Here is a 26,132-nt window from a genome sequence, read left to right on the forward strand (position 1 = left end):
GCAAGGCTTCAGGATCATTTGATTTACACCAGTTAAGCTATGGGGCCAATGGGTGGGGAGAAGTGAAATGCTTATAACTGTTGTGCTATAGTTTTGATTGATTTGAATCAACTGATAGGAAGTTTCCTGCAATCCTAGTGAAGTTCTGTCTGCTTTTAGCAGTACCTTTTGAAAATTTAATTCACAGGAATGGGAGCCTTTTCCCGCATGAGGCACACACTGTCTTGCATAATCTTGGGACCACATGTTGTGGCTGTGGCTAGATAGTCTGGAGGTGTTTTTTTTTTAAATACTCCTAGCAAAAGGCACCTTTTCCCAGAGGTTAGTGGCCACATCTCCCACACCCATAATTTTGGAGCATAGTAGCACATAGAGAAAGGAAAGCTAGCATTTCTCATGTTAGATATGTCCCTATTGAAAACCACATCCCCAACCCTGTTTGGGGGTGGGGACGCAGTTTACAGGAATGTCTTCTAGAGCTGGTTACTTTGTTGGTGGGGTAGAGTAGGACAAATATAGGAAACAGGTTGTGAGTGGGCTACCAAACCTCGGTATATGGCAAACAGCCCATGAGGTTGGCTGTTTTCCCTCCCCTTTATCGGAAGAAGTTGCAGAAAGCAAATAAGCAAAACCCTATGACAGGAAAAGAGAGGAGATTAATTCGTTACCTGTTAAACACCAGTTCATTCAGTTGTTTCAAGAAAGATCAATAATTATTTTCTTATTACTTATGATTTAAACTGCTTTGACTTCATAATTTAGGTGTTTTATTAAAAGGCATTACATCACCATCTGACAAACATGATAGCAGGTGTGGAGGCATTAGTTGCTGTATTCATGATACAAGAATTTCCTTAGCACACCCAAAGGAGATTAAGTTGATGGAATACCTTTTCAGGGTTGTGTTGGTACTTGCCTTGAATACTGGTAACCATTCAACCTTGTCTGTATTTTATTTTAAAATCATAATGTCTTTAAAAAGAAATTATATCAGTATGTTGCTCGTCTTATTAAAAATACTGACTTCAGTATGCAGTATCCAGTGTTTCGTTGCATATTGCAGAGACTGACTTGGATGTAGTAATTAAAACAATTCCAGAAATGTATCCTTTTCTACATAGTGACTCTCTTGTACTGGGGTGACAGTTCTATCCACTGAGAGATACTGTTGGATAATTGTTCCTACACAAGGTGTAGGAAGTACCTACACAAGGCAAATACCTACACAACCTACAGTACAGTCGGCCCTTCTTATACACAGATTTTTTATACATGGATTCAAACATCCACGGTTTGAAAATGTTCCAAAAAAGTATAAATTTCAAATATCAAACCTTGATTTTCCATTGTTATAAGGACACCATTTTGCTATGTCATTATATTTAATAGGACTTGGGCATACATGGATTTTGTTATACACGGGGGATCTTGGAACCAAACCCCAGCATATAACAAGGGTCCACTGTATTGGCGGGTGTAACATGTCTCCACCACCTAACAATTCTTTCCATATTTGTGACCCAACACACCTGTGAGTTTTTAAAGGTCAGTAGTGTGGATGGATGTTAAATCACAGGCCAAGTGGATAGTTAAACAAGAATAAAAGTTTATTTTAACATGAAGTTTAACATGAACTTTGACATGAAGTTGTTACTGTGTCTTCTTTTGTCACACACACACACACACACACACACACACACACACACATATATATATATATATATGTCTGGTTTTAACTCTCCAATAATAACTCAGCCGCACAGGCTATACTATCACTCAAGAAATTATGTAGCCCAAACCCCTCTTTCTGATTCTGGCTACACTGTGTCTCTCCTCTCTAGACTCTACAGAACTAATATTGTCCCTCTCTGGACCTAACAGACCCTTCCTTGGTCTATTATCAAAATACTGTTCATCATGAATCTTGACAGCTTCAAAAGGGCTGTCAAGACGGATCTTTTCTGACAGACCTTCCCTGAATGATCCACCCAGTCTTCCATGGATACAGACCATCACAAAGAACACCCAAAGTGCCCATCCCCTTGTCTTTGACTGGCTTGATTATTATTTTATTTTAAATGTTTAATTATTTTAATTGTTGATTGTTTAATAATATTTTAGTGTAGTAAGGTGGGGGGGGGATTAACAGGACGTATTTAACTGTATGTTGTGTTTTATCTTATGTTGTGAGCTGCCTTGATTTCCATGGAAAAGACGCCATATAAATAAACCATTGTTGTTCTTGTTCTTGTTCTCCTTTACAGGAAAACAAAGATTATTGTAATAATTAGTACTTGAGGTATTAATTGTGATTTCCAGGCTGAATAGTGATAGCTACTTTCTGGTGTGTTGTAATGGTTACAGAAGGGGTGGGCATTTGGGGCTCCCCCAGAAGTTTTTGGACTGCAACCTACATCCTCTTTGCCTATGCTGGTGAAGGCTGGTTGTAGTTTTGTGGTCCAAAAAATACTGGAGAACAGCTGCTACCATCCTTTGAACAAATTAAGTGTTTTACTTCAGACTCAGAAATTTCTGTTATGAAACACACTGCATGACTGTGAATCAGCCTCAGCATTACTCAAAGGTATTTGTAAGGGTGAAAAGGGAGTGGGGCAGGGAATCCTTATATATGCTGCCCGAAACTTGGAGTAGTAGTATTAGAGTCTAAATCCTTTGGTGGTATTTGAATAATAATGCCATTGTCATATAAGTCACTCTTCCAAACATTTGCCATTTTCCAGTGTTGAACCTGATATGTACAACTGACAATAGAGTGAGAGAAAATAAGTTCTATATTTGTTAAAGGGAATAGAATGGGTCATTTAGCTGTGCCTCAACTTCAATTTCTCATCTGTAAAATGGAGCAGTTGATTTAGAAGCCTGATTAGTGTCAAGTGGAAGGTCTGTAATTTATGCCTTGGGGAAAGTGCTGACCACAGCTGCCAAGATCAAGTAAATGGCTTTTTCTCTCCTCCTGAGACCATTCCCTCCCCCAGTAAAATCTGCAACATTCCATCATCCAGCTATTTCATGAGTAATTGAAGAAACCATTGAAACACTCTAAGAGGAAAATTCCAGTCCCTTGAGTTGCTACTGCAAATGATTAAATGTTGGAGTACGTTTTTAATATGTCTGAAAGTTATATGTATTCCTCAGTCATTTGATTGATAGTATAAACTGTGAGATATGAAACATTTTCTGTGTATCAATTTTGTTCAGGTGTATTTGGTACAGAGAAAGAGCAGGCAAATAGGTTTTCTGTACGTGTTCTTTTTTTATTTTTTTATTTTTATTAAAGTATTTCCACTATACAATACATACTATATCATACATCATAAACACTTTTCTTTCAAGAATTACAATCAAACCCCACAACCCTTCTTTTCATTTTGTGTTTAAATTTAAATCTTTATCGTTTCTTTAACACACTTCCTTTCCCATTAGTAACTGGAATTTTTTCCTCTAATACAGTACCTGTTTCTACTTTTGTACTTCATGTGACTCTTATATTCCATTTAGAATTATTTATATTATAGTTTCCTCCCACGCTATAATATGCTTATTATTACATACTAATATATAGAATTAGAGAGAGATCTACTTCTCTAATCAGAAATCTTGATATTCTCCCTCCTTTATATCAGCTTAATTCTTAAATGAAAATAAAACTAAAGGAGTTTCTCCTTACAACAGTCTTCTTAATACTTGTACTTGTTATCCAGATCCCTCCTTAAATTTGATCCATCCATTTTACAAGCTCTAAACAATTTCTTACTGTCTTGTTAATTCGTATTGTATTGAGATCTTATAAAGTCACATTGTCAGTGTCAATTTAACAATACCAAAATATTTACACATTAAATCAATATATCTCTATTAGAGAACATGTTTGCTATTTTTCCCCATTTTGTCTCCATATATATCATGGTTTTTTCCCATTCTTTCTTCCATTTAGTATTATCCTCATTTTTCAGTTTGGATGATAACAGATCAGTTTCCATCATTTCATATATTTTTACACGCCAGTCCTCCATATATATTTCTTTATCACTTTTCCAAAATCTAGCGTAAATTAATCGGGCGGCTGTCAACATATAAAAGATGATTTTTCCATATTTTACTTCTACATCATCGTTCAACATACACAATAACCAAATTTCAGGTTTCAACTTTAACTTAATCCCCAAAATGTTATAAACTTCTTCTTGCATTTGTTTCCAGAACCGTTTAGCTTTGTCACACGTCCACCATAAGTGGAAGTAAGTTCCTATCTCTCTGTGGCATTTCCAGCAATTCCTTTTACCCGTTTTGTAGATTTTGGCTATTTTTTCTGGGGATAAGTGCCACCTATATAAGATCTTGTAATAATTTTCTTTTACATATTGTGATTGTGAGTATCTTAATCTTTTGTTCCATGCTCTCTCCCATTGGTCCAATTGAATTGTTTTACCACAGTTCTGTGCCCATTTAATCATGGCTTCTTTTACTACCTCATCCTCAGTATGCCATTCTAGTAGCTTATTATATATTTTAGATAATGTTTTCTGCTCAGATTTACATATGATCTCCTCCATTTCCGTGTTGGAGCTCGAGAACCCATGTTCCTTTTTATCTATATGATAACGCTGATATAGTTGTCTGTATAAAAACCATCCTATGTTCCAATTTTTTTCTGTACGTGTTCTGAAAACAAAGCCTTCAGTCCTCCAGTTTTCCCATATATGTCCAAACCTGAGGCCTTGTGTCTCATGCCTGTATCTAAATATGCTGTCCAATGCTTTATGAAGTTATGTTTGCTTGCATTTGAAGGGATGTGGGGTAGTAATGTTTTGTGCCAGTTAATTACATTATTTCCCTAGTGGTGGCTCAAGTTCTCTCAGAATTAGTATTGCTGAAGTCATTGGAAGGACAGCAAACAGGCACATCTCCATTGTGCCTCCAAAGCACCCCCTCCCCGCTAGCTGCCATTGCAGATGCATCCAGATGGAAGGGAGCAGGAGCCCTTACAATGTGCTTGGATTCAGCTGTATGACCTGGCAAATTACTGTTCATCCTGCAGATGTGACTTGTGTTGGAGAACTGAGAGTCAGGGCAGTCTGAGCCATATTGGAAAGCAGGTGATTTTCAACTACAAGTCTTCATACCACTAGAACAAAATTTTGCAGATCATATTATTGATCCATCAAAGGAGGCAGGTGGATCCTGTCTGAGGGAGGGCATATGGGCAGAATATATCCTTTAAGAAAGCCCATAGCAGAATGGATCAATGATATATGAGTCAAAGAAAGATTATTCAAGGCCTGGACTGGGAAACTTTGCAATTGATTTTTACTTGAAATCATTTGGAAGCATGATAATAATTTATAAGAATACTTGAAATTATTTGGAAGCATAATATTTCTGCTGTGAATTTGCAAGTAATTTTCTTTCCACAGTTAAATTATCCTGCACATCAGAATGAATCTAATAATCTTTTGTAACCTATCTTGGAAAGGCTTTGTCCTGAAATGTGGCATAAAATATATTTGACTAAATAAGGAAAGCTCCAGTTGCTGTGTTTTTAAAATTGCACTGAGCTCTCAATATCCATGGATTGTTTCTCCACAGGTTCAACTGTCCATGGCTTGAAAATTTTCCAAAAAGATACAAATTCCAAGAAGCAAATCTTGATTTTGCCATTCTTACAAAAGGGACACCATTTTACTACACCATTGTATTTAATGGGTCTTGAGAATCCACAGATTTTGGAATCCTGGAGTCAAACCCAGTAGATACCAAAGGCCCATTGTAGTCATCAATACTGATTTAGGATTGTTATGGCAACCCGTAAACAGATTTTGAAATGGAGTGAATAATGAGTCCTTTAATAATACCTTATCACTGTGATTCCAGCAAAGTGCTAAAAGGGTGAAAGTTTGAATTTTACTATTTGGAAATGGGCTTGAAGCACATCCCCTCCTGTTACGGAAAAGCAGGGCTTGCCAGGTCGAAGCAGTCAGCCACTCTGTGATACATCAGTGAAACCAAGCCTTCCACTAGAAGGGAATTGCATTGAACACTGACAGCCAATTAGCTTGGTAGCATTAAAGCATAGCCTCATTTTCATGCCCCTTCTGGGACATCTTAGAAATGCATTTCAAAGTTTTATAGCTTTCTCTGTGAAATTACCTAGAGTACTGTCTGATTGTAATTTTTGGAGTCATTCGTAAAAGAGTAACACCTGCATGGCTTCTAAAATTGTACCTTCATGGCAGTATCAACTAGTAATTACCATTCTGAGTCATTCTCTGCTGCTCATTGCAGCTTCCTAGTACAGTTTAATTAAAATTCTGTGTCCTAATCTGGCAACGATCAAGTGTTAAGAGCCAAAGACATGTCTTTGCTCGTGCTACTTGGAATACATTACTGTCTTTTTTTTAATATGGCATCTTTCGGTCTCACAATATCTTTGTGCTTCGCAACTTTTTAAAGACAGATGCAATATTTTAATCACTTTTAGCTTATAGGAGAAACTAGTAAGTTTATAGATGCTTTAGGCAAGATGTCAAGTGTTTTGTCCATTACTTATCACCAATGGTGTTCCTAGTATAAACAAAACAAAACAAAAAACTGCAACCCAAATCATTATACATTAACAAGTAAGATGAAATAAACTTAGGAAAATGTTCCCTTTTTACTAAACTATGGCGGGATACATACCGCCGCTTTGCGGTGGTCTGCCGCCGCCGCCGGTAGGTCCGCGGGGGAGCCGGAGCCTTCAGACGGCGCGACTCCCACGCGGACCGAAAAAGAAGCTCCATTTCGGAGCTTCTTTTTGCGGCGCCTCCATGACGTCGCGAGGCGCCGCTGGCGCATTCGCAACGTCATAGGCGCCGCGACACGTCTGGACGCTATGCGTCCAGTATGTAAAGATGGCGGCGCCCATGTGGAAGGGGCGCCACCATCTTGTACGGACACAGTCCATACTAGACTCAGGGGCATCTATAAGAGACGCCCCTTTTTTAAAATGGGACGTCCAGAGGACGTCCCAACTGCCGGTTTGTAACCGGCCTATATCTGATACAAAATGAAGCATGCTGTGATATTTTGCACTATGACAAATACATGAACATAGGTCCCTTATAGATAGGACATAATCCTGTTCAATACCTGGAATGAAAATTGATTGTGTCAGTGCTGCAGCAGATAATTACAATAGCAAATAATTCCAGCAATTAAAGTGAAAAGATTGTGTGTGGAAGAAGTTATATGGACCACAGAAGTTGGGAGTTTGGGTACTGTCATGAAATTAGATGTTCTTTCCATGATTTCCTGTTATGAAAATAGGACAGTATGAGCTTTGTCTTGCACTATCCCTCTCCCCCTTTCATTTCACACTGTGTGTGGGATGTTTCCACTTCTATTGTTGGAAAAAACCATTGTGTTTGATCTGTGGGAACTGTGGTTTGGTCCTCTAACTGTGGTTAATTCAAACAAGCCTGAATCAAACCATTGTCTAATCTGAGCCATAGTGTCTTTAGGTTATGAAGAGCTTTTATATTCTCCCCAAAGGTGCTTTGTAATCTGTCCACCAGGGACTTCCCTTTGCTGTGTGACCATCTAGATGTCAGCCCAGATTTTACTCTTCCCTTTTTATCACCCTCAAAACAGTGACTGAACATACTTAGAAATCACTCTCTATACAAAAGTTGCATGACTGCTAATTGTGTTTGTTCTGTGGGGCAAGCCTCAATTCCCTTTAATGCAAAATACCTGGGAGTCAGCAGTATTTTCCAAGTGAGAGAGATGTTCCTGCCACAGGCAGAGCCTCTCTGCTCCCAAAAGCAAAGATTTAGCATTGTATTCACCAAAGGTGCTATGCTGGCATTAGCTATATGCTACAGGGAGAGGCAAGGAATTTATTGGATGTTTTCTCTAAACACATATCAGTCCTTAGCTGCTAGGTTGCTAGTTTTAGGAAGGAACATGACATAGCCTGTCTTATTATCAGTTTTGGATTAATGCTCCAGCTTGTAGATCAGTGCCTCAGTTATGCATGGCTGTCCAGATGTTGTTGGATTGCAGCTCTTGTCATGCCTCACCATTGTCCATACTAATTAGGAAGAACAGTCAAACAAAAAATAGGAGTTGCAGACCAACAGTCTTGTAAGAGCCACATTTTCTCCACCACAAATATGTGTAGATGCAGTGTATGTGCAGAATCCATATGCTCACTTGCAAAAGAGAGGATTTATGTTGGGTTGCGAAAGAACAGGATTGGGACTGTTTTTTCTTTTTATGAAAGCACTATCTTAATGAATACACATAAACTGGTTTAACAGAACATCTGGAAGTGGTTTCAAAGTTCATTGTCTTGGGGTGCTGATGAAAAAAAATGGCCTCACCTTGCATTTTACTAACTGCAGAGACTCCGCACTGACTCTGTTAAATCCACACACAAAAAGCACTAACCAGCCACACATTTCCCATTAGTGAACGTGCTTCTTTCCCCTTTCCCAGTATACATCAACCTATCATCCAATAGTCCTTATGGTTTGTCTATCAATCTCAGGATCCACTCTGATTGGATGCCTCCCTGTCCAATCCCTTTTGTCACCCTAGTAAGTGAGGGAGAGAACAGAACAAAATAAATTTGGATTTTAAAAAAATATTAAAATGTCCAGCCATGAGATCAAAAGTGAGGGGTTAGACTGGAGCACCGCTTCTCTCTTCCTCACTCTCTCGCCTCAGTGTCACATTTGTGATTACTGCATTCACTCCTCCCCCCTTCCTCCAATTCTCTCTTCACCACCCCATCATTCACTGGTGATCTTCAGTGTATGGATGAGGAGGAAGGAGTGTGTGAGATCTCTGCATGGCCAAATGAATGAAGACTCAGTATTGGGGGTGGTGTGGTGGAAGAATTTGTATAATCTTAAATTGATTTTTAAAAGGCATAAATACCTAAATGCACCAGATCCCATCTAATTTTGGAAGCAAAGCAGAAACAATCCTGCTCAGTGGGAGACTGCCAATGAATACCAGGTTCTGTAGGCTATATTTCAGAAGAAGGAACTGGCAAAGCCATTCTGAGTATTCCTTGTCTTAAAAAAAACCCTATGAAATTCATGTCGCCATAAGTCAACAGGTGACTTGATGGCACACACATACATACAAACTAAAGCTTTGTTTTCTGAGGGCTTGTTCCTTGCAACTGAGATAAAGCTACCTTGTTTGGCTGCTGTTGACATGCTTTGTCTAAATTAATCTTCAGCCTAGACATTATAGAGACTACTTGCTGTGGAATTCACTGCTGTCTTCTCATAAAGGGCCCTATCAGCTTTGTACTAGATAGAGATAAGTCTGAGGTGTCAAGGGACTTCTCAAATGAAAAACCAAATGTTATTGCTTTCCTTGTATTGACTTTTTTCTTCTGTCAGGTGGGGCCTGACAAGCCTAGTTTGGCAATCCTGTACATCATTCCTCACATACCATCACAAGGCAGCATGTGCCACTCTTAACATTATCACGTGCCGCTTTTCCCACAGTGCTTCTTAAAACATATTTTCTTGACAATATTTCAAAATCTTACACAGATTTTGTGCCCTTTTGTTCAATCTGTTATTAAACAGTTTGGTATCACTACAATATGAACTTTGATATTTGGAAGAAAAATAAGTGTAGCAGTTTGGTCGTTGTTGAGACCATGTGTGGGAGGGATTGGAAACTGACTTTTAACTTGCCCAAAAGAAGTAAACAGGAAGAGCCAAATGCCAAGGAGGAGAGGAGACACTAAAAAGACAAGCCACAGAGAATATTTTTGAGATATTGTCCCCAAATAGGAGTCCCAATCTAACAGCTTCCCAAAGCAGTAGATAGTGGATGAGATGGTGGGAAAGTTATGTTGGGATTCTCTTCTTCATATATGCAGAGCATGTCAGTTCTTGTTAAAGATAAAAACAGTCTGGTTGCTTGCATTACAGTGCTGCAAACTGAGACTCAACTTCAGCTGAGAGAATGGGAGAAAGTTTGCCAGCTTGGTTTTATTAATGCACTTTATGTAATTTTATCTTGCCATTTCTTAAAAGGTCAATAATTAATTTGCTCACTCCATCACATACAGTACAGGCAGCATCCATCAGTTTTGTTTTGTTTCTGATATGAATAAATCAGTGTTGCTGTGTATTACATTTTATTTTGATGTATTCATTTTTAAAATATATTATCAATCTTTTTGCCAAATGGCATTCAAATTATAAAATGCTGCAAAAGTGCAAAAAACAGTGACTGTTTAATAGCAGAAAGTCTTAAACCAGGCTTTTAAAATCAAGAAAGCTTGATTTGTGTATGTATGAGAGAGGATTTGTGTATGCATTCCACTTTTTGGTACTGATTCCTGCGTGACTGTTTTGTTCCTAACTTGGTTGATGGACCTTGTCCTTTTAATGAAAAACATAGTAAATCCTGCAATTGTCAGGGGTTCCCCTTTGCTAGAGGGGATGTGTTGGTCTGATTACTAGCCAACATATCACAAGGGGGGATTTACAGGTTTTATAGTGGTGTGTGTGTGTGTGAGAGAGGGGGGGTATACTTGCTGTCTTAACCAGCCCATATAGGACAGGGAATGGGGAATTTTATCTTTAAAGGATATAATCCAGATGTAGATGATGACAATTTGATACTGTTAGGGACTGAAAAATTGTTTCATCAGCAGTAAATAATACTGATACCAGTAATCAACAAATCACCTATGTGTGTGTGATATGATATAAAACTATTAAATAGAGTGCATATTTTGTCTTAATCCAGGAATTATTTTCCCAAAATGTGAATCTCAAACTTTCTTATTGGGTTAAAAATCTACTCCCATACCCTGTGTTATGGCTACGTGACTTGCCTCATAAAGCCACCAAAATGTAGTTGCTTTTAACAGGGATGTCTTTGCCAGGTTTTTGTTTCTGGATTGAGCGCTGGTTCTAATATATTTTTTTCTGCCAAAACACTAATTTTCAAAGAGCATATTTGCCTTGTTTTCCTTTCTCCTAACTTCCAGGGAAACAGTCTTAATGTGTTTTTTTTCTTTTACTGCTCTGCCCTAAATCAATTAAGCTACTATTTTGCAGCTATAAGCAGATGGTGGTTGACGTGACACATGTAATCAAGAAAACCTCTGAATTAATTTGCTACTTTGAATGGCATGTAGGACAGTGCCAAGAAAAATAAGCTTGATAATTCCATTATTTGGGTAAGTTGAGTGACATATGTGAATTCCTAGACAAAAAGTATATTTTTCTGGGGATGGGAGAAAGACAGAGAGAGGTGTATTGATAATTTCTTCACAAGCAGTATATCCAGGAGTATTTTTACTTTGCATAATTATAGCACATTTACCTGCCATGATCCTGGACTTTGTCGTTAGGTGAGGGGCTAGCTATATCTGACTGAATTATATTCTTAATTATAGAATGGAACCATGGCAGTTAAAGCATTCTCAGGATAGGAAGGGCTGCAGGGAACTTTGTCACCTTGGAACTTTTCATTGATGTCAAGTGGCTAATCTTATTAATAAAGTGATTTTGGCATAGACAAGCCTTTTACAGTGTGGTATCCTTCAGATGTTTTGTCCTACAGCTCTCATCAGTGCTAAGCAATAGAGTTAAAGTTAAAGATGATGGGAGTTATCATCCTAAAAATCTGGAGAGCACCATGTTGGTGGAAAGATGTCATAGCCTATTGGGATTTATACAAAGGGGTTTGATCCTCACAGGCAAGCTAGCTGGCTTTTGAAACTGAATATTGACTTTAGTTCTTTATGACTTCACATTTTGGAAGTAAGAGTGAAGGTATAGAAAGTTCAATAGCTTCATGCAGGCTCAGGGCATTACTTCTTCCCTCAGAAATGCTTTCCAAGCATCAAGGCTTGGAGATGGACATATTAGTTGAACAATATCTTGAAGTTAAGCAGGATCAGCTCTGGTTAGCACTTGTATGGGAGAACACCAATGAATATCAGATGCTGTAGGCTATGTTCAGAGGAAGGAAATGGCAAAAACACCTTTGAGTGTTTCTTAGCTAAGAAAACCCTATGAAATGCATGGGCATGCCATAAGTGAACAGGTGACTTGAAGGCACATATGCACAGATACAGGAAACCTCTCTGGGAACTTGAAATGTACCAGAACTCAAACAGTTTAAGTGGCTTTTTTTTTCAGTGAACTTGACCTGGAAACCAAAACTCTTTGTTGCTGTGAACATGAAACAAACATTGTAGTCTTTGGAAGAAAGGCAGAAAAGGCTTGTGCTATCTTTTTAAGGGATTTAGATTGATCAGCTCTGTTTCCTGTATTGATTTTGTCTCCTGAGTGGAAACTGCCTATCAGAGAAAGGACAAGGAAATGCCAGTCTATCTAAACTGTAGGCAATGAGGAATATTTTTCAAAATTTAGGGTTCAGATTATGATCTCAGTCCTGCTGTTGATGGAGAAGTTTGAGAAAGAAGGGACACTTACCTGGTTTCCACTCTGCAGAAATCTGACACCCCTTTAATTGGGATTTGTAGTTTGGTGAGGCTTTCAGCCTGGTTAGAGAGCTGTGGTGCTTCAGCAAACTACAAATCCCAGGATTCCACATGGCAGTTAAACCTTTATGTAACTCTGGCTGATTCAGTGGGTCTGCTTTAGTTGAGGCTAGCAATTGGATTTGGATACACATTTTAATTCATATATACTTTGAAGTATGTTACTTCCATTCAATTATACTGTAGCTTCCAGGAATTCTGTTGCAGTTGTAAGACTTTAACATCAATCTGTGTGAAAAATGTGAACAAGCTCAAAGTGGCAGAACCAGTTGTTGAATAATTTTTTATTCTATTTTAAAAATACAAATGAGAAGTAGGAGTTAAAAAATACACTGATGAACTGGAACTGAACCCAAACTTACAAGGATTTGATTCTTTGAATAACAGAGGCAGATGCAGTGAATCTTAAAGAACTGAAGATTTAAATTGTATGTCTTAAAGAGGTATTAAGAAAAAGAAGCATTTAGACTGATAAGTGGGACCTATAGTAAAATGCTGCAGTCTGGAGAGCCAGAGTTCACAGTGCCAGCCAGCTAACCTTATAAGACAAACCAGGATACCTCATTCCATATCACTTTCCATATCACATTTTCCCCAGTTTGCCATTTTAAAAAATATTTTTCCAAATATCTTTATGCTTCTACAAACTTTGAGGTTCTATATTCTAGGACTCTGGAATAGAAATCTGACCTACCCATTGTTTCCTATCACACATTTTGCAGACATTGTAGATTGCTCTAGACAGGATCAAGGTAGCTTCTATTAATGGTGCATGTATACCAATGCAAAAGACATAGCCAAATATATACAAACCAATATGTTTGTTTTTATGAAACAAACTCAATACTTTACAAGTTTTGGGAAGCTTTCATATCTACCCCCCCACCTCACATTTTTACAGCAAAATAAAATAAAATAAAACATAGGTGTATTATACATGTTCATATAGGAGTATAAAACTGGGATTAACCCCACTTGCTGGAGTTCCTAAAGATGTCAGGTAGTAGCCATCTTAAAAACTATGGAGTTACTGTGTAATTGTCTAAATAATATTTGCCCTCCTTTCCAGTTCAAATTAGGGGCTCATGATGTTCGCTAGTGGGTGACACTATACTTGTGATCTTAAATCTGGTTTTTCTTACTGTACCTAAAGACATTCTAAGTGTTTGTACAGTTTGTACAGTCGTCAGTCAGTAGTCATGTTATTGTGTACTGTTTGATAGTTTATGGCTCCCCTTAAACTCATCTTGGGCTCTTCATAACCGAGCAAAACAATTTAGTCATAGTTCAAACATTCATACTTCTTTTTTGAATAACATGGGAGGGAAAATCCACCAAGCCCATAGTTTCTTCTTCAGAATAGTTTGTCCTACATCAATATTCTCTCTCTCTCTCTCTCTCTCTCTCTCTCTATCTCTCTCGCTGTGTGTGTGTGTGTGTGTGTGTGTGTGTGATGGGATTTGTATATTTCCTTGCTCCCATTCCGCTCTGGTATTCTGTCTACTTCAGCCGTAGAAGTTTATTGCACTCCTAAAAGCAAGGGGACACTAATGAGCCATGGTGTTATATTACGGGTAAAAGGCAGCAATTCATAAATTACTGATGCCTATATTGAAAAATATGCTATGTGCCACAGAATTATGGCTCATTAAATTATGGCTCATTTGCACATAACTATCATTTCATATATATATATAGTGTTTGACTGCATCTACATTGCAGAATTAATGCAGTTTGACACTGTGTTAACTGCCATGGCACAATGCTATGGAATTCTGGGATTTGCAGAGAAAGATCTGGTACCACAACAAACTACAAATCCCAAGGTTCCGTAGGATGGAGCCATGGTAAAGATAAGCAATTACAGGGGTTGTTTGCACAGGTACAAAATTCTGTCCTCACCCCAAGGGCAGCTCTGCCTGTTTGCATGATGCATGGTTACTTCCAGCAGAATACTGCAGGGCAATTAAAAATTTTAAAAACACTGCATTGGTTAGTTATTGGCTTATAAGTATTGATTACAAAACGTACTAGAACTGAACTGGTTATGTGTATATTTTGCAGGCTGCTAAGTGCTCTTTTATTAATTACAGAGGTTCATCAGAGTGGGAGGCTACACATTCCTGGATGGAGTGGCTTAGTGGTCTGTCCTAGACATCTGCAAAAGGAGCAGGCTCCATCTTAGGCAAGTATGCACTGTAAGATCTCTCTCTCTCTCTCTCTCTCTCTCTCTCTCAACTATTATTCATTTTAATGTCTCAACAGAACAAACAATAGACATTAACCATTCTACCATAACATGGTTTTCCTGTTAATTGTATTAGCCCTAATGACACAGATAGATGTAGCTGTCATAGCCCTATCTACTATGAGAAATGTACCACACATCTGCTGTTCTGAGCCAGTGTGCCATGCTTTCTTCTGGCCACTTTGTATGTATCTTTCTGACTTTTGTTGCTTCAGAACAAGTAGTTCATTTTCTCTGTTTACAACTGATATGATGCCAGAGACAAAGAACACTTCTGTACACTACATCCTTGAGATACTGCAGTGCACTGGGTAGGAGTATTATTATTATGATCTCAGTATGGAAACACAAACAGGTAGTACCAACAAATCAGGATTTAAAGAAATGAACTGAGTATGTTCACAGTTTGGCCAGGGTCTGTGACATCTAAGGACACTTCCTGAAAGACAGCACAGGCATTTTAATTTTAACTTTATTCTTCAAAATGCTTTGATGGGATAGAATAGTGACAATGTGGTTGAATTGATTTATTATTATTATTTTTAAAAGAGAAGTAAAATAAAGAAGAACAACAGACAGAGAAAAACCTACTGTTCAACACCTCGGGCTGTTTCCTTTTGATAGATATACATGTAATTGAACTTGGGTTAGTGGAGGAAACTGTTTTTAAGATGATGGTGTTTCTTCTGGCATAAAAATCTTTCAGGATTTATGTTTGTTCAAATGCTCTTTGCTCTTTCCTTGAAGGTCCCATTGTTTTCCCCAGCTGTGTTTGGATTTCATAGGAATTCAGTGAAATATTCAGGAAATATTGTCTGACTAGGTTTTATCTCCTCTGTTTTCTTGGCTAGTTTATTTGAATCTGATCAAAGCCAGTGCCTGCCAGAACTTTTGATTCAGCACCTGACAAAAGGTCCTGGAATTGCTATGCTTCTTTACACTTTGAAATAATATCCTGTCTGTGGCTATGTATTTGAATACACATGTTCCCCTGTGATGTGGCTGGACAGAATGCCAATCTGTTTTTTGGGGGGTTTTTTACAATGCAAACAAACCACCATTTTAAAGTTTTCCTGGAGTGGAAGTAGGATATATTGTTGTATTTTTACCTGACATAATTTACTGGTTTCTTGCTAAGTGACACGATCTGGTTTTGGAAAAATGTGATCTCAGGCCCAGTGAGAAATGAATTCTGTCTTTTGCTAATGGCTTTCTATTTTAATAATGTTGGTGAGTTGTGCGTTTATGTATATGTTTGTATGCGTTCATCTATGTTCTGTATTTTTAGAAGCCTTGGGGAACTGGGAAGGTATTAATCCACACTCTTAAGGATGCTATATGAAATCTTGTCATGATTCTGCTTTGACTGGCCATTGTTTCCTTCTAGCATAAGTAGATGGCCAATGTACAGGCCACATAAAGCTGCCCAACCCATCCTCCCAATGCTCTCCATTTTTTTAAAGCTTATATCTCAGCTTGCAGCCAAACTTTGACAGCAAAATGCTAAATGCACTATAGAATGGGAAAGGGAACTAAACACTTTCATATTAACCATCTTATTCACTGTAGTTCATTTAGTTGCTTTTGGGATAGTCAATTATCATATTCAGCAGACAGTATCCAGTATCATTTTAATTAAACTCTGTATATTTAAGGTTCATTTGTATCTATATATACATTTAATATTAATTCATCAATTATGAGTGAGGGTGATTTCATTCATAAACAATAAAGTTAATCTTTCCAGATATTAATTAATTAAGTAGGAATTGGGTAGGTGTTCATTTATTAAAAAGGAAATTTAAATATAAAAATAAAATATATGTGAAAAAGTGCACTTCTTATTACAGTCGGCCCTTCTTATACATGGATTTCTTATACCTGGATTCGAGCATCCACTGTTTGAAGATGTTCAAAAAAAGTATAAATTTCAAATATCAAACCTTGATTTTCCATCTTTTATAAGGGACACCATTTTTCTATGTCATTATATTTAATGGGACTTGAGCATCCATGGATTTTGATATCCATGGGGGATCTTGCATCTTGAACCCCAGCATATAACAAGGGTCCTCTGTATTTTAAGAATCCTGTCATGCATATGCTGGTGGTCTTGACTTTTCAGGTTGAATCTCCTTTATCCAAAATGCTTGAGACCAGAAGTGTTTTAGATTTATTTGTATCTTGGAATACATGTATTTACATATACATACATAATGAGATATCTTGGTGCTGGGACCCAAGTCTAAACACGACATTCATTTATCTTTCATAGATGCCTTATATACATAGCCTGAAGGTGGTTTTACACAGTATTTTAAATAATTTTGTGCATGAAACATAGTTGATGTACATACAAATATCAGAAAGCAAAGGTGTCTCTATCTTGGCCACCAATGAAAAACATGTTGTTTTTTGGAATATCTCGGATCTTTGAATTCCAGATAAGGGAGAATCAACCTGTATAAAGTCTTCAGTGTCACAGATTGTAAACCTGGGTAGGCTGTCTGAGTTGGGATGTGAGGATCCTGTCCTGTTGGTTCCAGAAGTCTAAAAGTTGTTTGAAAAAAAGTTACTTTTTCCAACATCTGTGCCTGCTACTATTTAGTCAATTCCACAAGTTGGAGCTGAGAAATTGCCTCTCAGTGGTGATTGATTTTTTGAATTTTTCAGAATTTTTCATGCTTCTCAACATGTATATGAAACAGCTGGGGGTGATTTTCCCAGGAGTGGGCTTAGGTATCACCAGCATGGGAACATAAAGCAGTGAAATTTTTGACCAAATATTTGCTTGAGTGGGATGAGGACTAGTAAAATGAAATTCACTATGTTATAAACTTGTTTGGAAACTAGTTTAAAAGGGAGTTGTTTATACTTGTGCCAGTTTTTCCTGACCTGAATTTTCCTGACCTGACTTTTAGGATGGCTGGCACAAATCTCCCTTAATCCGGTGTTTTTGAAACTGAAGCATTTTCCATGTCTTTTCGAAAGCACTTTTTTTCCCGTGAGCTGTCAATGGGAATGCATTGCTGATCCCATTTGGGACACCCAAGAAAGAATGGTAATGGGCAGAGGGCGGAACATACCCACCCCATCCCATAGCTCTTGGCTTAGTGGCAAACTGCTATTGTTTTTTCCCTCTCAGTGCTCACGATCGGTAAGTGAAGATACCGGCTCATTAAAACCAGTGGATTCAAATTTCCCGTGCTGTACAGTGATCCCTTTAAACCACCATGCAACTGTTTACATCTTCTACCGGTGAATTAGTCCCCTTATCTGCTCTGATTCCTGATGCCCGAATGTTGCCAAAGTCGGGGGGGGGGGGTTTTTTGGGAAATGGGGTGGGTTTTGGGTTTTTTTTCTGGATGGTTCATCTTTTTTGGTTAGCTGCTGTTCAGCCTGTGTTAAAAATGATTGTCATCCTTCTAAATAATAAGATTAATAGTTTTGTACTCTTGGATCACTCATTATCATTAGAAGTAGAGGTGGCCTCATGGTTGTATAGCATTGTTTACAAGACAGAGAGGAAGGATAGAATGATACAGCCTTGGCTGCATCCACACTGCAGATATAATCCACTTTGACACCTCTTTAACTGCCATGGCTAAGTGTTATGAAAATCTGGGAATTGTAGTTTATTGTAGCATGAGAGCTCTCTGACAGAGAAAGGCAAATGCCTCAAAACTACAATTCCCAGAACTCCATGGTGTTGAGCCATGGCAGTTAAAGCGATGTTAAACTGGGTTATTTCTACAGAGCTAATGCTGCCCTTCTGTGACTTATTTCATGTTCAGATCACCTCTGTTTGGATTACTTCAATGAATTATCTTTGGAATCACCTTTGAAAATCACCCTTCAAAACAGTGTGGCTAGACTATTACCTCTGACTGGCTAGTATGATAGTGTTTGCCAGTGCTGAACACCTGCTCTGGCTACTGAACTGTTTCCAATTCAGAATTTTAGCTTTTAAATACTAAGTTATTTAAAGCCTAGTTAGAAGGTACATCTCCCCATGTTTACCTGAATCACAAGATCATGCCTCTTGCCATGGAGGAGACAATGTGTGTGACTATAAGAGGCCTTTTTAGTTGTAGTACCCTCTCTGTGGAATGCTTTCCTGAGAAAGAATCATTGTGAAAGAAGGCATTATGCTCTTTTCAGCAACAGGTGAAGATATTTTTCTTATCTTAGGCATTTTAAGGACCTTATTAGTGTGTTTCCTTTTATAATCTCTGCTGTGGTTAGGTGGTTTTGTTTTTTTGTTTTGAGAGGGTTTTTGGGGGGTTGGTTTTGCTTTGCTTATGTCAGTGATTTTCATTTTTCACTTTTGTGCCGCAAAGGGTTTGCAGGTGTGCCACATCAGTGAGCCACAAATAAAAGATGGGAAGTGCTACAAAGATTGAAAACCTCTGGACTTGTTTATATATTTTCCTTTCATTATAAACACTCTGGGAATTACATTATATTATCCATTTCTCCCTCCTTTTCCTCATTTATATGATTATTCATGTGAATATACAACGCATTGCTCAATTTTGGGATATGGAAAGTCTAGATGTAAAGAATAGGGAAGAATTGAAAATATTCAAAATAAGGGAGAGGAAGTGGTTTTATGTTTAATGTTTTAATGTCTTAGCATGTATTGTGTTTATGTATGTATATATGTATGTTTATTAATGTTTGTTTTAATGATAAAATTTTTATAATAATAATAATAATAAAAAGAAAACCTCTGGACTAAGCATTTGTTTGACTTTTTAAAAAGTTATGGGTGTATATGCAGTTGGGATATCTCCTTTAAATGACAGATAAAGGGATGATCGTTTTCACCTTACTCCTTTTCTGGCTTCTCCACTCTCCAGTCAATGGCAGAGGGAAGTGTAAGAGGCATGTATGCAAGCCTGATGTGCATTCACACTGAGGGAGTGGTGGTGAAGGAGCATGGGTTGCTTAGAACATGAAAGTCACCTTCTCACTTTCCTTGCCCTAAGATAGCAGCAGATGCTTCCCTTTTGCCTCAGTAGCTCTGCATGAAAAAGGAATGGAGGGTGGTGGAGAGAGATTCTCTGTGTGTGGGATATGCAGTAAGGAAGAAACTGGAGGAGGGAGTGGACCAGATGACAAGTGGGTGAGAGAGTAAAACTGACTGGGGCTGGCAAGAAACATTATTTGTGGGAGCCAAGTCAGTGCCTTGCATTTCATGGGGAACTGCAGTGAGGGGAGGAATTGAAGACGCTCTCTTGCCAACCCATGTGGGCACACTGAATTTACTTTGAGAGCCATTGTTGTTCTCAGGAATGAAAAATGGGCAGGAAGAAGGGTGCACATATGGGGAAGGAATGGAGTAGTCTTGCCTTCTGACTCAGCTGCTGATCAGTTGCTGACTCCTCTAGACCAAGGGCCAGCCCCCATTTCCCATTTTGGTGCTTTTCATAATGCATCAGAAAAGTTTAGTTATTGAAGATCAAACACAATGTCAATCCTTTTTTAAGGTCTCAGTTTGAAAAACAAGTAGTGCACCTTGACAATTTTAGCATTTTGTCAGTGTGCCATAAGATGGAAACGGTTGAAGAATGCTGGATTATGTGTTTACACCCTGCTGTTGACTTTAATTTTTGTTTACCCAGCTTGGTCTTTTATTATTTGGGGGGGGGGCTTTTATATATTACTGGGTTTTTTTAATGCACTTGTACACCTCACAGAGAATACAAATTGTAAGGCAGTCTAAAAATATAATGCATAAATAAAAATCAAGAAGATGAACTGGATTACGCTAAACAGAATATATGGTGGAAGTGAAGACTGGTGTAGAACTAGGCAATGAAGATTAGTTTAGGTGAGCTTTTCTCTGTGAAGAGGGCTAGAGAAATTTTCTTGATGGAGTGGTACAATTTATGGATGCTACTTATACATTGCTGCATCTGCCTCATGCAGTGACTGAAACAAATTAAAATTAAAACAGGCTCAACTTTGAATCCTATATGTGGCCATAGTTTCTGTTGTTGAGTTTTTCTTTACACTTTTGCTTTGTGTTGCTCCATTCTTCATAGGTTGGCCTGTAGAGGGACAAAAAGATTGAACCATTTCTAACTTCTTTGACTGAGGATTGGGTCCTGCCATCCTTCCCTCCCTTGTTTCTCTCTTTCTTGTTTTTCAACACTGTTTGGATGTTGTTTCCTGTTTAAATGCTATTCTGCATCTTTTTCAGATTTAAAGCTTAGGGAGAACGTTAAATATCAGCACATGAAGCAGTAATAGTACATTTTGCTATAATATCTGGTGGAATGAAGACATGGGGTACATCTACACTGTAAAAATAATGCAATTGGATGTCACTTTTACTACTGTAACTCCATCCTATAAAATATTGGGGTTCATAGTTTTATGAGGTCTTAAGCCTTCTCTGTCGAAGTGTGCTGGTGCCTCACAAAACTACAAACCCCAGAATTCTGTAGGATGGAGCCATGACATAAAGTGGCATCAAGCTGCATTGTTTCTACAGTCTAGATGCATCCTGATGTAGATGCACTCATAATTGGGGGCATTCTTGGGTCAGGTATGGTATGGAATGGAAACAAATGTATACTGCTGGTGCTATGGGATGTAGAAAGATTGGATACATTGTTTTTGTTACTGTTTTCTTTAAAAAATCAGATTAACAAAGTAACTATGCCTTTTCACTTTTTCTATGGAAAGAGTTGAACCAGCAACCCATACTACAAGAATCGATGCTTTGTAAGGAGGGGGGGAACGCCAGATAAAGTGCATATATAAACAAGTATGTATGCTGTGAAAGTGAAATCCTAATTTTTAAAAAAGATCTTAACATTTTTTCTGTAACCCCCTTATTGGGACAAAGGGAAGAGCTACATGAATAAATGTTTTAAAATGTATTTACAGGGTATGTGTGACCTTGCTACTTAACTCTGGTTTGTAACACTGATTTTTTTATGTAAGTGAAGAATTGTTTTAGTCATTGTTGAATAGTGAAAAAGTAGAGGGATTTAGGGGTTTTTTGCAAATGAAACTGTAACAGCAAGTAATTACTACTTGTCCTTGGAATTTAAACATTTCAACTTACTTTTTAACATTAATGTTTCAAACTCTGTTTTCTGGACAATGAGTAGATTTACTCGATGCTAATATGAGGGAACTGATGGTGGATGGCAATACACACTGCTGGGGATGTGTTTGATTCCTCAGCAGTCACATATGCATTGTGTCCTGGCTTTAATACATTCAGTGCTATTAGATACAGAGAGCCAGTTTAATAGTGTGGTTTGACTACAGTACAACTCTGAAGACTAGGGTTTGAATCCTCACTCAGCCATGGGAGCCCACTGAGTGACCTTGGCAAGTCACACTCTCTCAGCTTCAGAGGAAGGCAAAGGTAAACCCCTTCTGGACCACTCTTGCCAAGTAAACCACAGCAACCGTGGGAATGTTTCAGTATTATGTTATGCTTGTTAAAAGAATGCCAAATACAGCTTTTATTTTATATTTTAAAAGATGACTATTTAAAGACAACTACTGCATCTTTCATTCTCATAAATGGCGTTGTACCATACATGTGTGAGAATGGTTCTGTTTTGACTTTGCATCTTGAGTCCATTACACACCAGCCAAACTTACGGTTGCCAGGCATGGCTATCCAGGGATCCTAAAGTGGCTGAAAGGGTTGCCAAAGACAGTAAGTTAAATATTTACTGGACTCATTCCAGAATGTTTGTTAGTAGAATTGTCAAAGAGGGAACTGATTAAAAATAGAATAATGAATGCTGACTAATGAAACAAAATGAAAACAGTGAAACCTGTCAAGAATAGTTTTCCATCTCTAGATGCAATTGCATGCATGTGTGTAATAGATATATGTAGTCTCGTTCTTTCCCTTCTCCCTTTGAGGCACCCGCACATATATAGCCAGATATGTGTAAGGTCTGTGAGAGGTAATATGGTTCTGAAATGCATACAAATGAAAGCCACAGGATTTCCTTGATATTTCAAGAGACCATTGAGCATTTATTTTGAGATAAAAATACTTGATGCTGCAAAATCCAAGGAAACCACTAATAAGCTGAACTGTCATACCTCCTGCAGAAAAGTGTAAAACAGGCTTTTAAAAGTAGAGCAGTTCTCTATAAATGGAGATTATTTTTCACATCAGTTGCAACTTTCCTCCACAATTAATTGCTTTAATCCAGCAGTTTTGCTGCAAAGTAGAAAATGGTGAACTGTTTACCCTTTCTACTTTAGTCTAAGAATAAGAATAAGGAAGCAAATTGTATTTTAATGGGATTTTTTTCCCTGGAAAGAGCTTTTTATCATGAAGGCTTAGGGGTGTTTCACCCTTCATACTGCATTGCCTTTTCCGATCTGTTATATTGAACAAGTCGTGCACTTAATTTAACTAAAATTTTGAGGTATGTCTATGGATATTTGCAAAAACTAATCTGGTGGAAGCTTTGTACTAGCTTAAATGGCGTTCTTTTTATCACTGACATGGCATCCAAGTCCTAGAGTCTTTTCCAGATTGTCTGTCTGTTAATACTAATCTTCCAGTGCCTGCCTGAAGGGAGACTTTGCTAAACAACCTGCTAACGTCAGTGATAGTTCATCAGATCTGAGGCTTAATTCTGCGATTTACCTACAACATGTAAGACACTTGAAAGAGTTGCCTTGGGTGGTAGCTGAAGGGCTACTGGCTTGGCCGTATTCTCATGCACCTTTTTTGTACTAGCCAATATCATGTCGCGTCTAAAAACAGTGGATAGGGAATGAAGAGAGCAAGATGAACCTGCTCTGTTTATCTTGTAATATTTCATCTCAGTTTTTTCTATTCCCTGCCTCTCACCGTGCAACAGTACAGTAGTTAGAATGGGATGTTTTATGGTGCCATCTGAAAATAGTTTCAAAGTGTCATTAGATGAACTGTTGCTCAGTGAAAATCTATTTCAAGATACAAGCATCATCCTATATGATGATCACTGACTTAATAAAATCCTGTGTTTGTGCTGATTTAGCAGCTGTGGCTGTGTGCTTGGGATACAAGAAGTTTCTCAGGCAGCCAGAAACAGGTAACTCTGGCCAACCATCTGCTCAAGATATTTTGAAATCAGAAAGATAACTATGGAGAAAGATGCCTTTATTCCTAGAACCTTTACCTTTAACACTCCCCTTTACCTGTCATAATGTCTGGATTGCACCATTTTACACTTGCCATCCTCTCATATACAAGGCTCTCCACATGCCAGAAAAACCCTTGTAAATTTTCTAACTCTTACTTTTTTTCTTTGTTTATGGTCTTGTTCCCTAGTCTTTTGGGGGATATCTAAGCACCTTGGCAATCTTGAATAATCCTCATCCAAAAATTATGCCTTTTACCACTCCTTTATTGGATTATTACATTCTTCATATGCCCATCAGTTCTTATCTGCAGAAGCAGAACATGTGCAATGTTGTGTTATGGAAAATGTCTCACAGAGTGGCCTTTTGCAGTATCTGGATTGAAGGTGGAGAATATCTAGCTCTGGGTGTGGAAAATGCAGTCAAATCATTCCTGAGTCCCCGTCTACCTTCCCAGAACTCAAAATACCTGGATTACTTATGATGGACAGTGTGACAACAGAAGCAGCATGAAGCTGTTATACTACATGTATGGTGTCATCTTTCCATTCTGCCCCCCAATTTCTCCATTCATTTTTCTTTTGCATGGACTAAATAGGTTGAGGGACCAGTGGGTCAGATAAGCCAAGGAACATTGTTGCCTTGTGTGTTTTTCTCCATGTTTCTAATGCTAAGGGGGAAAACCTAGGATTGCCCTGAATCCCCTGCCCCAGAATTGCTTAGACAGGATGGAAGAGATCATCCTTCCTGTTTCTAACCTGCCTTTGATGATCTAGGAGGTCCCAATTTCAAAAAGTAGTAAACACGAATGTGTGTCATCAGAATAGGGCTGGTATAAGTTCAGTTATGCATAGGATTCCCATATGGGCCTAGTAACGCATGCTTTTCAGAAAAAGTGTAATTGACAAATGCCAGTTTATTTCTATTTGAATATGTACTAAATTTGCCTAGTGAAACTCAAGGTAGTTTTGGTTCTGAAGAGCAGGAAAACATGGGCTTTAATTTTCTGCTGTGCTTTAGTTGTGTGCTTTTGTTTTGTTTTGTTTTTTAAAGAACATTTGCCTACTATTAAGTGTGTGTATATATGTTTATTTTATTTTATGCAAGAGTGTGTGTTCACTCCTGAGAGGGAAATTATGTAGATTGCAATCTTCTGAAACATCTCCAATGTTGTCCCAATTACAGGTTGTAAAACTTAGAGGACATGGCCAATTTGTGCTACTTGACTTTCACAGCTGAACCACTTCAGGTAGTGGGTGTCAGCTGGATTTTAAAATATTGAGGTATCTGTCTTTTTCAGGAGACATAGTTTGTTTTCATTTTGAATTCATGTATTGCTTGTTAACAGTTAATTATTGTTTTTAAGAAGAGGATGATGGTAGGGGGTATGCCTTTACTAGCTGCATTTTAGGATAGAATTATATGATTGAATGCAGAGTTGATTAACGTTTTATTACGTTTTGGGCAGACATACTACAGTATTATTTTTTTATTCTTATGGATAACTAGGAACTTGATATAATAGTTTGTCTTCTTTCCCTGTGTTTCAGAAGATAACCATACCTGTCTATCATATTAAAATTGCAGAAATCCATGAACAAGATGGTACCATTTTACCTATTTTTTTAGTACTTCATTCCAACAGACCCAGGTTCTGAAAAAGTTTCATATCTGAAATACAATCAAAGGAGTTTATCAGACAAAGGAAATTGGAAGTATAATCCAATGGCAATCTGAACACCATCATGGGGTTTAACGTTATTGCGTGATAACCCACTACACGCAAATTCGGGCAATGGGAAGTCAGTCCGAATGCAATAATGTGGTTTCACATTATTGTGTGATAGACCGCCACACGCAAATTTGGGCAATGGCATGCTATTTTCGGGCAGTGGGAAGCCAGTTCAAACGCAATGCACATTCACGTAATTGTGCAAAACTAGCAACTTTAAGTGAATGTGTTCTGCCCCCACTTTCTTTTCATTCGAATTTAAGAGAAATTCCTCTCATTTGATAAACTCCAAAGTTAACTTTTGCATTGGAGTAAAGGACTTCTGTCTTTTCTGTAAACAAGGAGGGACATTCTTGGATCAATGAGCTGCTCATTCCTTGCAGAAGGTTAATTTATATAACAGTACCTGGTAGCTTCCCTGACTGTAGAAGCTGAAACATGTGCTGTAGATGTTAACTGCAGGAAACCCTTGG

General features: G+C 38.0%; 1 protein-coding gene across 1 annotated transcript in view; it reads left to right on the forward strand.

The window, feature by feature from the left end:
• PLXNB2 (plexin B2) overlaps window positions 1–26,132 on the forward strand; it is a 397,958-nt gene that overhangs the window by 59,632 nt on the left and 312,194 nt on the right. The window contains exon 2 of the mRNA XM_042469905.1: window positions 14,650–14,745. The gene's annotated coding sequence lies outside the window, so the exon portion shown is untranslated. The remainder of the gene's footprint in view (window positions 1–14,649; window positions 14,746–26,132) is intronic.

This window comes from Sceloporus undulatus, chromosome 5, assembly GCF_019175285.1.
Source record: "Sceloporus undulatus isolate JIND9_A2432 ecotype Alabama chromosome 5, SceUnd_v1.1, whole genome shotgun sequence".
Taxonomy (NCBI): Eukaryota; Metazoa; Chordata; class Lepidosauria; order Squamata; family Phrynosomatidae; genus Sceloporus; species Sceloporus undulatus.